Raw genomic sequence first — 13,183 nt, forward strand, 5'->3', positions numbered from 1 at the left:
CATTTTCTTGTGTGGTATTCTCTGAAGAACAGAGTCGTTTTTAACCAGATCAGTTCTCCATTTCAGCAACCCTCTGCTCTTGGCTGTGCTGTATGAGATGACACAGTGACCGGAGACGTTACCGAGATGTCAGGAAAAGCACTGGATGTTCTTCCAGATAAGCATTAGGGTGTTCGACAACATTATAACAAGGACTGAGGATGCAGCCATGTTAGTAGGGTGCTTGCCTGGCACACTGGGAGTCCTGGGTTTGATTGTCGAGATCTTACAACCAGGCATGGTGGTACATACCCCTAATTCCAGCACTTAGGAGGATCTGAAATTCATGGTCAGCCTTTGACTCTGGGGAGAGTTTGAGAGCAGCCTCTCCTCATGAGAATCCTTGTCAAAGTTACAAAGACTGGGTTTTACCTGTATTTGTTTATATCGTCTTTGTCCTTTCTTTCCCATGACCACTTAGGGTCTCATAAAATACCTCAAGCAAGCACGAACAGTTGACAGCTTGAATCCTTTCCTTGGACAAGCCTACAATGGTCATTTTATAACACTTGAAGAACACATTCTGTCACCACCATATAAATACCTATACGATGGTCTGAGGGCTCATCTCAGACATGGTAGTCAGAGTAGGTGACCATCAAGGAACACAGCATCGGGGGGAGCAGCATAGGGAAAGATCACATCAGAAAACTTCAGAACTCTGCCCAGACGGCCCGACACTGCCAGACACCAGCACCCTCAGATAACACAGAAACCAAAATTATCTCAGGTAGTCAAAAGGGAGGAAAAAAAAATCCCTTTCTGAGCCTTAGATATGTTTTGGACAGGGTAAGTTGCCAATAGATACTGTGTCAGAAATGGCTCTGTAAGTGGAATAAAATATTATGGTCTTTGTTCCCCCCCCACACACCTTTGTTTCTTTTCTCATTGCTGTGATAAAACACTGTGGCATATGTGGAGGAAGGGCTTACTTTAATTCGCAGTTAAAGATCCATTCCATCATGACCAGGAAGTCAAGGCAGCTAAAGCAGCTGGTAATACACATCCCAAGGAGGAAATAGGTGAATCCCGGGCTGCTGCTCAACTCCCTTCCCATTTCAAAAGCCAGGATCCAGGTCTGGGAATGGTGCTGCCCACCCGGCCACGGGCATGAGAAGCTACTGATCTAATCAAGCTACCCCCTCCCCGCCACGGGCATGCCTAGGGGACCATCTCCTGGGTGAATCCAGCTTGTCAGGCTACCAATTAACATAAGCATCTCAAATACTTCAAGGGTTGAGACACACTACCGCCAGTTGGCCTCTTGACTGGGAGCATATCCGTAGACTTGCAAATCTTACCACGCCAAGGTTTTTCTTAGCAGTTTCCTAGTGCTGAAACCTCCGGACTGCTTATGTCTTATTGCTTGATTTGTTATAAATCTCTGTCCTGTTTCACCCGGTGAGCGCTCACCTGGTTTCCAACTGTGCCTTTGTTTCCCCATCTGTGAGCCTTACATACCCTAGATAAAACTGTAGCCCTATCTGCCACTCTAGATTTACGCGGCTCCTTACCCGTGAATGGGGCATCTTTCCCCATCCTGCCCGTGGATGGGGGCGTCTCTTCCACACTGCCCATAGGGGGGCGTCTCTTCCACACTGCCCATAGATGGGCGTCTCTCCCCACCCCCACCCGTGGATGGGGCATCTCTCCCCACCTCCACCCTTGGATGGGGCGTCTCTCCCCACCCCCACCCGTGGATGGGGCGTCTCTCCCCAGCACCACTCGTGGATGAGCCGTCTTTCCCCAGCCCCGCCTGTAGATGGGGCATCTCCACCCTGCCCGTGGATGGGGGCGTCTCTACCCACACTACCCGTAGATGGGGCGTCTCTCCCCATCCTGCCAGTGGATGGGGCGTCTCTCCTCAGCCCCGTGTCCTCGTTCATCCCGACCCGTGCAGTACCTTCCCCAGTTTCCTGGTGATGGACAGCTGCATCCCCGCCCACTGGTGATAAAATACTTCTGACTAGTCTTGTGCATATATCTCCTTTTTACTTTTGCAATACTATTTGGGACAGATTCCAACAAGGAGTCTGCTGGGTTAAATGGCAAGTGATTATACAGCTTTTTTTTTATTGACAAGCAAAGACAGTTCTCATCACCGGCTTTATACAATGTGTCCTTGAGGCGGAGCGTTCATTGGCGCCGGCAAACAAACCCATTGGGCTACCAAGTTACCTCACGGGAACTCTACAATGCCATATTTCTATCACCTACAGTTGGCTATTTCAGTTTCATCAAGACTTTGCAGACAGTGGGCTAAGGACATGATCCAGGTGTGAAATGCTTGCCACACAAGCGCATAGCCCTGAGTTTGCCCCATCGAGACCTTGTTTAAAAGCCAGATATGGCTTGGAATCTCAGCACTGGGGAGCAATAGAAAAAAGGAGCCCCGTACCTTACTGGCTCCAGTCAGTCTAACTGAATCCAGACACATGTACTTCTGTACGTACGTACAAGTATACACATAGAGATGCTGGGAGGAGCCAGCCAATGAGCTGTCAATTTCATCTTCAATTTTTGGAGGCTAGAGACCTTTGTTCTGAGTGTTTTTCAAAGCCCTGGAATAACTGAAACAACCTTTTCCAATCTAGTCCCCTCTCACCGGCCAAATCCCAGCATTTAAGATGTATACATATATTAAACATGCATGCTCAAAGTCTACTGCACACTCTGAAGTTTTTTCAGACAACAGATTCATGTTGTCTTCCAGGGGAAGGAATCCTAGTACTAATGTGTCTTCCAGTGCCCTCGCATATCCTTCAAATCCTATGAAGGAGGGAGAGCCATGGATTGTCCAGTTTCTCCCACCTGAAGTCTTCTCTCTGGTCCTGCTGGGAATGTTGGATCTAACACAGGGCCAACCCTTGGAAACATAGGAAGGCTTTGAGGTCTAGCCCTGGGCACAGAGGAACACCAAGTACCTGGTACAGTTGGGCACGTCATGAATTCCAAAGGCTGGCCCTCCAAATAAGGACCCATAATCTAGGGCTTTGGTAGCATGTTAAGGCTTCAAATTCCTGGAGGCTGATCACTTGCTAAAAGCTCCTTAACAGGTGAATGCATTCTGAAAGGGGGCTTTCACACCTCAGATATACGATCCACCCTCTTCACCATCAGCCCAGCACTTTCAAAGGCCTCAGAGGGGATGGTGGCTGCAGGGAAGAAAACTGGCACTTTGACCTCCCAGAGCCTGTGGGTCCTAGTGCAGGATCAGGTGACTCATTCAAAAACCTTCCCAGGGGAATACATACATTTAGCAGGTAAGCCGGAACAAAACAAAGTTCACTGCAACCAGACCAAGGTAGCTGGCCCAGGAGAGTCTAAAAGGAGATGGAGCCCTTTTAAAGACAGAGGCTGCACAACTGCTTGGTTCCTGTCGTAGGAAATCCACAGAATGTACCCAACAGGAAGGATACAAACTCATCAGTGTAGAGTCTGAATAAAAAGGTTCACAAAGAAAGCAAGACCATGGGGTTGGGGATTTAGCTCAGTGGTAGAGCGCTTGCCTAGGAAGCGCAAGGCCCTGGGTTCGGTCCCCAGCTCCGAAAAAAAGAACCCAAAAAAAAAAAAAAAAGAAAGCAAGACCATTAGAAAAAATCTAGGATCTAGTATGAAATTCAGGAGGGGATAGACATTTAGAAACTGGATTTATATCAATTTAAAGTATTAATCATTATTTTTGAGTTGGCGAAAACTCAACAAATTCAAGAGTGGAGCTATGCTAAGAAGGTATTCACGATGATGGCTCATGCCCTCACTCACGCCTCCCCTCAGTTAAGTCTTCCAGGGTTTCTTCTGGGGAAATGGGAAAAGCTCCTCACTATGGTGTCCCAGGGTGAGCAGAAGGAAAGGTGGACAGAGTTTAGACTTGGCCAGAATCCCACGTGGCCAGGATGATCGGTTCAGTGCAGGCTCCTTCCTGGCTGGGTCACCTTCACCACAAAGAGGCAGGCATGTTCCAGGACACAGGGGTGGATGCTGGGAGTTAAAACGAGCGTATGTTTGTGTCAAGCCCTACAAAGGCTGTAAACAACTCTTGGGGAGAACCAGGCAAAGAGCTGTTCATTCTGTTTTAGAAAACTTCCGCCTAAGTATTTTTTTTTATAAAGTCCTGGAATAAACAGAACAACCTTTTCCAATCTAGGTGTCCCCAAATCACAGCATTTAAGATGCTTTCCCCCAACCAGGTGGAAGTGTGCAGTGACTGTTGGGGATTGAGCTCATGTGTGTCAAGCACAGGCTGTACCCCTGGGCTGTACCTCTGGAGTCAATAACTTTTGACCGAGTGTGTCTGTTATCAATGGTGGGAAAATCAAGCATATTTATTATAAATATGTTATTATACTTACATATCATTCATGCCATAAAATTACACAAAAGATACCTAGCAAGAGTGAGGTCGGCACCCAAGTTGTCTCAGTGTGTTTTCAGGAGGCCTGATTTTTGGGGCGCGGGACCTCATTCCTTCAGGGACCACTGCTCCATACCCCCTATACCTGAGAGTAAAGTTCTATGTTGGATTGGATCCTTATCTTCCCAGGCAGTCCTTCTGGACTGTTAGGGATTCAGGAGGTGTAAGGGGCAGATGACAATTGGGTACCTGCCATGAGCCAGACACACTTCAGCTCTCCACATGCTGGACACAGGGGTCCTCTGACATCATCCCAGGCACCCAAGTATCGGAGGTGGGTGATCTGTTACGCTGCGCTTCTCACTGCGAACGGGGTGACCCCCCTATTGCTGACCTGTTCCGGAGAATCAGGAGACTAGGAGTGTATTCGAAGGCTGGGGGAGCAGTGTGTAGTTTTATTTTGTTTTATTGTATAGCATTTGAAAGGATTTATTTACAGATCATTTTAAATGACGGGTATCTACGTGGGTCTGTGTGTGCGTACATGCCCAGGTGTACGTAGGTGTTCGTGGAGTCCAGAAGATGGCGTCAGGTTCCCTGGACCTGGAGGTCCAGAGAGCTATGTATGACTCACCTGACATAGGTGCTGGGAATAGAACTTCTGCAAGAGCCCCAGGCACTGTTGATGGCTGCCTGAGTCATCTCCCCAGCCTTTCTTCAGCCTTTCTTGAAGGACTGCTTGAATCGTTTTTACTTTTAAGAGATTAGTGTATTGCCGAGGGCCATGTTGCTTCTTTGTCCCGCTCTGTTGCTTCACATTACTCCCTGGGGGCCCCTGTTAGTGTGGTGTATCTCAGCGCCAGCACTGCTGGTATTTGAGAGTGGGGCTGCTCCCTACCTTACAGAGTGCCAAGCAGCCCCCCAAGTTCTACCACTGGATACTGATGGTTGTATTTCCCCAAGACGTGACAGCCCCAAATGTCTCCAGCCATCGGCTAATTGCCCCTGGTTGAGAACTACGGGTGTGCTCACTACTGGGCAGGCGATTTTCAGATACCACCTCCTCCTCGCCTTTGGATATCAAAGCCAGCACAGCCGTTATGGCCTAGACCCCCCACTTTGAATTCCCCAGGCAACTTTTCAGAGAGTGTGGTCATTGAACTGGACCCTGCTGTACCTTCTCCCTCATCCCCATAAGTCCTATACACTGCAGATAATGTGAGCGTCTCAATGCTGCTTGGATGGGGTCCAGACCGTTTGAGTGTGCCTGCCTGTGGACCTCGGTTCCTGCCGACCTTTTTGTGACTCCTTAGCCTTTCCCAGGAATCCCCCGGCCCTTCCGTTCTTCACTTCTACTAAACTGAGATGATATGTGTTTTTCCCTGGCAAAGATTTTTTTCTCTTTCTACCTAGACTGAATATTATCATCTCTCTTTCTTTGGGGGTGTGGGGGAGAGGTCAGTTAAATGTCTCTCTGTCTTTAATGTATATCTTGGACCTTGGATCTGATTAAGCTTGTCTCCAAATTATTCAGTTCCGGGTCTGGGTTTCCGCCCTAAGTATACGGCCACTTAACCATCTCATAGTGTCACTACTCGTTTAATACCTAAAGTCTCTCAGGAGTGTTGTGCTCATGAAGATCTGTATGGCCTTGTCACCCCCATGTCCTCAGTCCCAGCATAGTGACAAGTACCCTAGCAGTTCTCTCTCTGTGCCCAGCAGGTCTCTGTACCCAGCATCTCCTGAGTGTGTGCTCATACAGCTCAGTGCCAGAAATGAGCACATGTTGTCCAAAGGTGAGGTTGGATTAGGTCATGGACCCTGGAGCCAGGCTGTCTAGGAACGTTCTTGGGTTCAGTTGCTCTCCAACGAGGTGCCCTTGGCACAGCCACCTCTCTAGTTCTTTGCCCTTAGTGGACATGTGGCAGTAACAATATTCATGCCAAACTATTATTAAAAGCATCTGAGCTGATGAAAACCATGTACTTAAAACAGGGCCTGGCCTATGGTCAACTTGAGAATTTGTCATAGTTTCCAGATACCTTATAGAAATTACTCTCAGTGGAAGGACAAGACTTTTGATCTGAGGAGAGATAGCCAGAGATTGTGGAGGCCCAAGGGATGATATAAGCTAGTCTGGGCATCCTCAATAAGAGACAAAAGCCAGAGCCTAGAATCCTCACATATGGCATCAGGTGGGCTGGAGAGAGAGCTCAGTGGTCGAGAGAACTGGCAGCTCTTCCAGTGGACCCTGGTTCACTTCCCAGAGACCCACATGGTGACTCACAGCTGTCCTCAACTCCAGTTCCAAGAGAATCTGATGCCCTCTTCTGGCCTTTACCAGTACTGCATGTACATAGTAGACTTACATAAACAACACACTCATACAGGTAAAATGGAATATCTATATCTCTCTATCTCTCTATCTCTCTACCCATCCATCCATCCACACATCCATCCATCCATCAATTTCTCTATCTATCTATCTATCTATCTATCTATCTATCTATCTATCTATCTATCTATGTATCTATCTATCTATTATATATCTATATATCAATATGTCTATATTTATATATCATCTATATGTCTATATCTATATATCATCAGGCCCTCAAAAAGGGAGACAAACATGGGTGGGAATATCTCAGAGAGTCAATCATTTTACAGGAGTTTATGATAGATTATTAATTTTGGATGGATGAAAGGAAAGTCCTTTTTTCTCTCTCCTCCTCTTATAGATTTTTGTCTACTCAAGACTCACATGAGAGAATGTTCTGGGCACTGGACACTGTTTTATCTAAGCGTGCATTTCAATATCGGGCCCTTTGACTTGATGATCCATTAGGAAAGGGGATGGAGTTTTATGTGAGACCAGGGAGATTTTGTCTCATCACTGAGCGTTCAGCTGAAGTAGAAATTTAACTCTGTTGAAAACCATACTAAACAAATCCCAGCTCCTCGATGTGGATTTTCAGTTTCCATTCAGCCAAAGAGAAGTCAGCTGCAGGGGTGCCCACTCTAGGGTTTTGTATACAGAGGGAGTCCTAGTTACTATTCTGGTGATGGAAAGAGACACCATGACTGAGCCAGCTTATAAAAGAAAACATTTCTGAGGGCTTGCTTGCAAGTTCAGAGTATTAGTGCATGGTTATCAAGATGGCAGGCATGCAGGCATGGTGCCGAGGCAGTAGCTGAAAGCTTATATTCTGATCCATAGGTGGGGGGTGGGGGGAGGGAGGGGGAAGAAGGAAGGGGAAGGGGAGGGGAAGGGAGGAGGGAGAGACACTAGGCTTGCTGTGGGCTTTTGAAACCCCAAATCCCGCTCCCAGTGCTTCACCACCCCCAACAAGGCCACACCTCTAAATCCTTCCCAAGCAGTTCCACCAACTGGAAACCAAACATTCAAGTATATGAGCCTGTGGGAGCCATTCTCATTCAAAGGACCACTGAGGGGGACTGAACTGAAACTTCTGAGCACAGCATTGCTAGAGCAGACACCAAGGGCAAGGACAGTCTTCTGGGTTCTGAGCCTGTATCCACGAACCCACAGGGATCTGTGGGAAACCCGATCATCAACGGCTTGGGCTCCAAAGCCTGACAGGTCCAAGTGTAATGGAAATTACCCAGCTGGTGTTGGGTTAAGTTGGCCTTATCAAAAAATAATATAGTTAATAAAAACAGCCTAGATGCTCTAGAACCTGGGAACGGTTAAGTAAACCATGGTGTATGTATATAAAAAATACTTCCCGATGACAGCTAGAGCAAGTAACAGTGAGTAATAGTAAATAAATATAAATAAATAAGTAAATAAATACCAAGCTATTGATTTATTCTGTAGCATGAATGGATGTCAAATTCATTGTGGAAAAAGAATAATGTGGATGGATAGCATTCTGTGCTCTTTGACTTAGATAATCATTTACTATGTTTGCTATAACCTTAAAAGGGGGGTCAAACCCCTTTTGACAGTTTCTGTGTGTACCCCCAGGATAGGATGGGGCCCTTTTGTCTGCTGAGTCAGGGGGTCCTTTTGTCTGCTGAGTATGTGACAGTAGTATTTGAGAATGTAATAAGCAAAAATGTATTTACCCCCCCCCCCCAACACACATTCTGCTCCAGTTAGGGTTGTTTTGAAGTATATCCATTCGCTCGTTTTCTCATTCCTTAAGAAAAGAGAATTTTTCCATTTCCTCAGTCTGACACACCTCTTTGAAGCACATACATAATCCTACTTACTTCTGTGGCCTCAGAAGCCGCTCAGCTTACAACAGTCCAACAAGGATGACTTCACCCTTGTGGAGGAGAGCGTGAACAGAGCACCCAGGGTCTCCCTCAGAGGGAATACACACTGTCACCTCTACCCCAGGGGACCTGCTGCCCAAGCTTATCTCAGTGTCCACACACCCAAGGCAGAACCCGGAAGAGTGAGAAGCAAGAGGTTAAGCTAGGGGTAGAAAATACATGAGATAAATCATGAGCTCAGAGTTTCTATTGAAACAGGGACCAATTTGATTCTGGGAAAACTCAGCTTCCTGGTGTGAAGACAGGCTTAGAAAGGGCTTGGAGTTTTACATAGATCGAATGCCTCCAGACTCACCCAGCAGGCCTTTCTTCAGGTGTCACGAACAGGAAGGAGTGCAGGAGTTCAGGTCAGCAATGTCTTATGAACCACAGGAGGTTCATAAGAATTACATAAAAAAAAAAAACCCTCACATTTCCCCCCAATTAGTGTTGTCTTGAAGTATATCCATTCACTCATTTCTCACTCCTCAAGAAAAGAGAACTTCTCCATTCCCATTAACAGTTAAATTACTTTTAGAAGTACGGCTGCGGGGGGGGGGGGGGTGGGGGGGGAGTGGGGGGGTGTTGGGGTTGGGGATTTAGCTCAGTGGTAGAGCGCTTGCTTAGGAAGCGCAAGGCCCTGGGTTCGGTCCCCAGCTCCGAAAAAAAAAAAAAAGAACCAAAAAAAAAAAAAAAAGTACGGCTGCCTTAGGTACTTCTATTAGGAAAAACCCACAGGGTGAGATTGTACTTCAATTACATTCTTTACAACATGATGCCAGCTGCCTCTCAAAGTACAAAAAAGCAAAACAAAACAAAGAAACCCCGTCATGTTAGATGCCATAGAGTTCTTAATGGAAGTTTTTATTAATCAAAGAAAGAGAGGTGTAAAATACTCAGAGTAGTCGCTCACTGGCCACAGTTACTGTGAAAGGGGCGTGGTTGGTTGGTTGATTCTTAGAGTGGTCTTCCCCAGTCCTGAAGAGCATGAGACACTACTACAGAGCCCATGGAAACAGACCTCAGGGACCTGAGGCTGCCCAGCTGGGGAGGAGGACCTGCAGGCTATGCCTAGGTATCATTCATTCTGATTGGCTCACCTGTCAGTTCTGACGTTCAGCTGGCTTTAGGCACCCCTGTCTCTGAGCGCTGACAGTCTGCTGAACAATGACTTCCTCTGTATGTCCACAGCTCACGGATTTGCTCCTACAGACTCTTGCGTGGTCATCAAATAAATGTGAGGTCAGCTGTGAGGACCACTTCCCTATAGCACATACAGGCTGAGAAACTGAGGATGGAGGTATTTAAAGGATTAGGCACATGCCATGAAGTCCTCAGTGGGAGGCGTGGGCTGGATGGGAGGTAAGGTCTTATTTAAAAGTTTGCCTTTAAAACACAGTCAGGAGCTGGGGAGAGAGCTCTGTGGGGAAGCTCTTGACATACAAGTGTTAACACCTGAGTTCCAATGCCCAGACCCATGAGAGTGCTAGGTGGGTGTGATGGCCCATCATCTGTAATCTGATTAATATGATTGATTAATCAGCACTTGACATCTGATATCAATCTCTGACCTCCATGTGCACATACACACCTGAACATGCACATGCGTGTACCTACACATGTGACTATGCATACACACATGCACACCACACATACATACATGTATAAGTCATAAAGAATAGTGAGTGAAAGGCTTCCCGAGAGCTGTTATGTTGAATATCTTTCATGTTTGATAAGGGAAGCTACCATCCATGAGCCTGAAGAGTAGGGGTGCTGCAGTTTGGGGAATGAAGAAGGTATCCTCCATCAAGAGAGGCAGGGTTGCCTGGTGGCCTGTGCCCTGAGCTGAGGGACTGGGTGTGTAAACCTAGGGAAGGATTCCCTTGAGACCAGATTGTGGGGAACACCCTCCAGACAACTTGGAGGCAAGGGAGACATGTCCCTCAGCAGTTTTCGCTGCTGTGACTCTTTGGGATCGGCAGGGCTCTGAAGAAAGGCCACACACTCACGGCTTGAGCATTGGCTTCGGGTGGGTGGGGCTATCAGTGGTTTCTGTCTGAAGAAACTCCCGGGGCTTAGGGCAAATCAATGCCGAGGAAGATATGCGAATATCACATGCAAAATTTTCAGCTGGAAAAAATAAGGGATCGGTATTGAGATCGTGCCTGCGTGCGCAGTTCCTAAGGTGAGTGACTCTCTCGGTTTCACCTGGGCATGAATCAGTCATTCGGCCCATTTGTGAATGTTTGAGAGTTGGATGAGCAGATGCAGGCTAAGTATTTGTATTTCCTTTTTATTTTTCGTTTTTGGCGACGAGAGAAGCTACCATCCATGCAGAACAGAAGTGTTTTGCTCTGCTCCCCAAGAAGAAATGTCAGTTGTGCAAACAATGAGTGTTTTGTGGATGAAGGATTCTCCCTCCACAACATGAACTCCTCCATTCACATTTCGGTGGGATTGAGGTCATTCCTATGGGAAATGTTGTAGGGGTGGCCGGCTTCCTCTAACACAACTACTGATGTTTTTAATCTAGTGAGTAATTGTAGGACCTGTCTAGGGATTTTAGGGTGTTTTACAGCATTCCCTGGCCTCTGCTCACTAGGATCCAATACTGCCTACCAATCCCGACAACCAAAACCTGTGTCTAGACGTTGTCAAGTGTCCCTTGGCTGAGACCATTTCTCAGGTAGTCACATATCTGCTTCATCGGGTCGGCATTCAACTAGATTCCAGAGTTCTGTCAGCCAGAGGAGGACAGAGCAGAAATGGGGTAAGGAGACTTAGAGGGCACTGAAGTTCTTTAAACAGGCAGGGAGAAAATACAGGAATTTAACTTTAGAAAAAAATATAATAAGCAAAATATTCACAGGTGGAGACAGAAGGTTCATATCGTGTTTCTGTTAAGTTTCTGTGACATTTCCAGAAGAATCGCCACTCTTGGCTCTGGTGTCAAAAATGAAGGTGGTGCTGGAGAGATGGCTCAGTGGTTAAGAGCACCGACTGTTCTTCTAGAGGTCCCGAGTTCAATTCCCAGCAACCACATGGTGGCTCACAACCATCTGTAATGGGATCCGATGCCCTCTTTCGGTGTTTCTGAAGACAGTGACAGTGTACTTACATAAAACAAATCAATAAATCTTTTTTTTTTAAAGTGAAGGTAGAGAGAGAGGAAGCTTCCACTCTAGACTTAGGAACCAGCATGGCATGAAGACACTACTATTTCAGTTCCCTGTGTCTCCCTGGGGTTAATGGTCGTATCACATTTAAGGCCTGTGGTACCTCTGTTTCTTCTCCAGAAGAACTACCAGGAAATGATTTATAGCATAGCTGTGGAGAAAGAGTTCTCTGTCCCCCTTCTTTCATTTTTCTAATCACCCAAGGACTATCGGTTCAAAATTAGATCTGTTTTGAGAGGAGTGCAAGATCACGGGAATCTCAGGGAACACAGAGAACAAATTATTATCTAGTCAGTTTTTCAGTGTGTTTCTGTGTAACTCACTCTGAGGCAGAACTCGAGAGCAACTAGGGTGTTCTTGGAGTCACGCTGCTGAGACCACAGGCATCATTTCCAGAGCCGTCCCTGGGTAAATAACAAAGGGTCACCCTTTCCCAGGTGACTTTCCTAGCACTTATTATACTCTGCTGTCAGGGTGCGATAGCAGTGTTGCCTGAGACAACACTAAGAAGGTCACCGAGCAAACTCTGGGCGAAGTACTGATAGGTTATCGGACGCTCACAATGGCAGTGATCTTATCAGGAGAACTGCTGTCCCAGAGGGAGGATGGACGAAGATCACAGAGTTCTGAGATAGGGTAGGAACTCAGTTCAGGCAATCCCACGAGAACCCCCGCCCGTTTTGCCACAGCCACCATTTAAGTTTGTGCTGTATAATTTTATTTTTTGGTTGTTTTTTTAAAAGACGATATTGCAGAATTCATTCAGAACTTCCCAATTAGCCAACTTTACAATCCCTGCTTCCTAATTTAAGCATGTTCCGTGCTGGTATCCGCTGCCACCTGCTGGTGCTGAGGATGAGCCTGTGATGCATACTAGGAAACATTCGGGCACTGAGCCAGATTCCCCCACTGAGCAAAACTACGTAGAGAGAGAAGTGGTCTTGGAGCCATTTGTAGGAGAGGAAAACCTGGAAGAGATCACAAGGTGGACTTATAGCTCAGCCATGAGCAAATTCATCCTATGGCTGAATGTTACAGAGAGGGAAAGGTTTCGTGTGTGTGTGTGCCTGTGTTTGAGTGTGTGTATCTATGTGTGAGTGTATGTGTGTTTGTCTGTGTGTGTGTGTGTGTGTGAGTGTGTGTTTGTGTGTGAGTGTGAGTGTGTGTGTATGTGTATGAAAGAGAGAGAGAGAGAGAGAGAGAGAGAGAGAGAGAGAGCATGAGAGAGCAAGCGATGTCTCTATGTCTATAACATTTTCTTTATAACCTCAGAGTTCTGCAGCCTCGTGATTACTTATCCTACATGGCAGGGGCACTATGATGACTAAGA

Source organism: Rattus norvegicus, chromosome 11 (genome assembly GCF_021556685.1).
Source record: "Rattus norvegicus strain SHRSP/BbbUtx chromosome 11, alternate assembly SHRSP_T2T, whole genome shotgun sequence".
Classification (NCBI taxonomy): domain Eukaryota; kingdom Metazoa; phylum Chordata; class Mammalia; order Rodentia; family Muridae; genus Rattus; species Rattus norvegicus.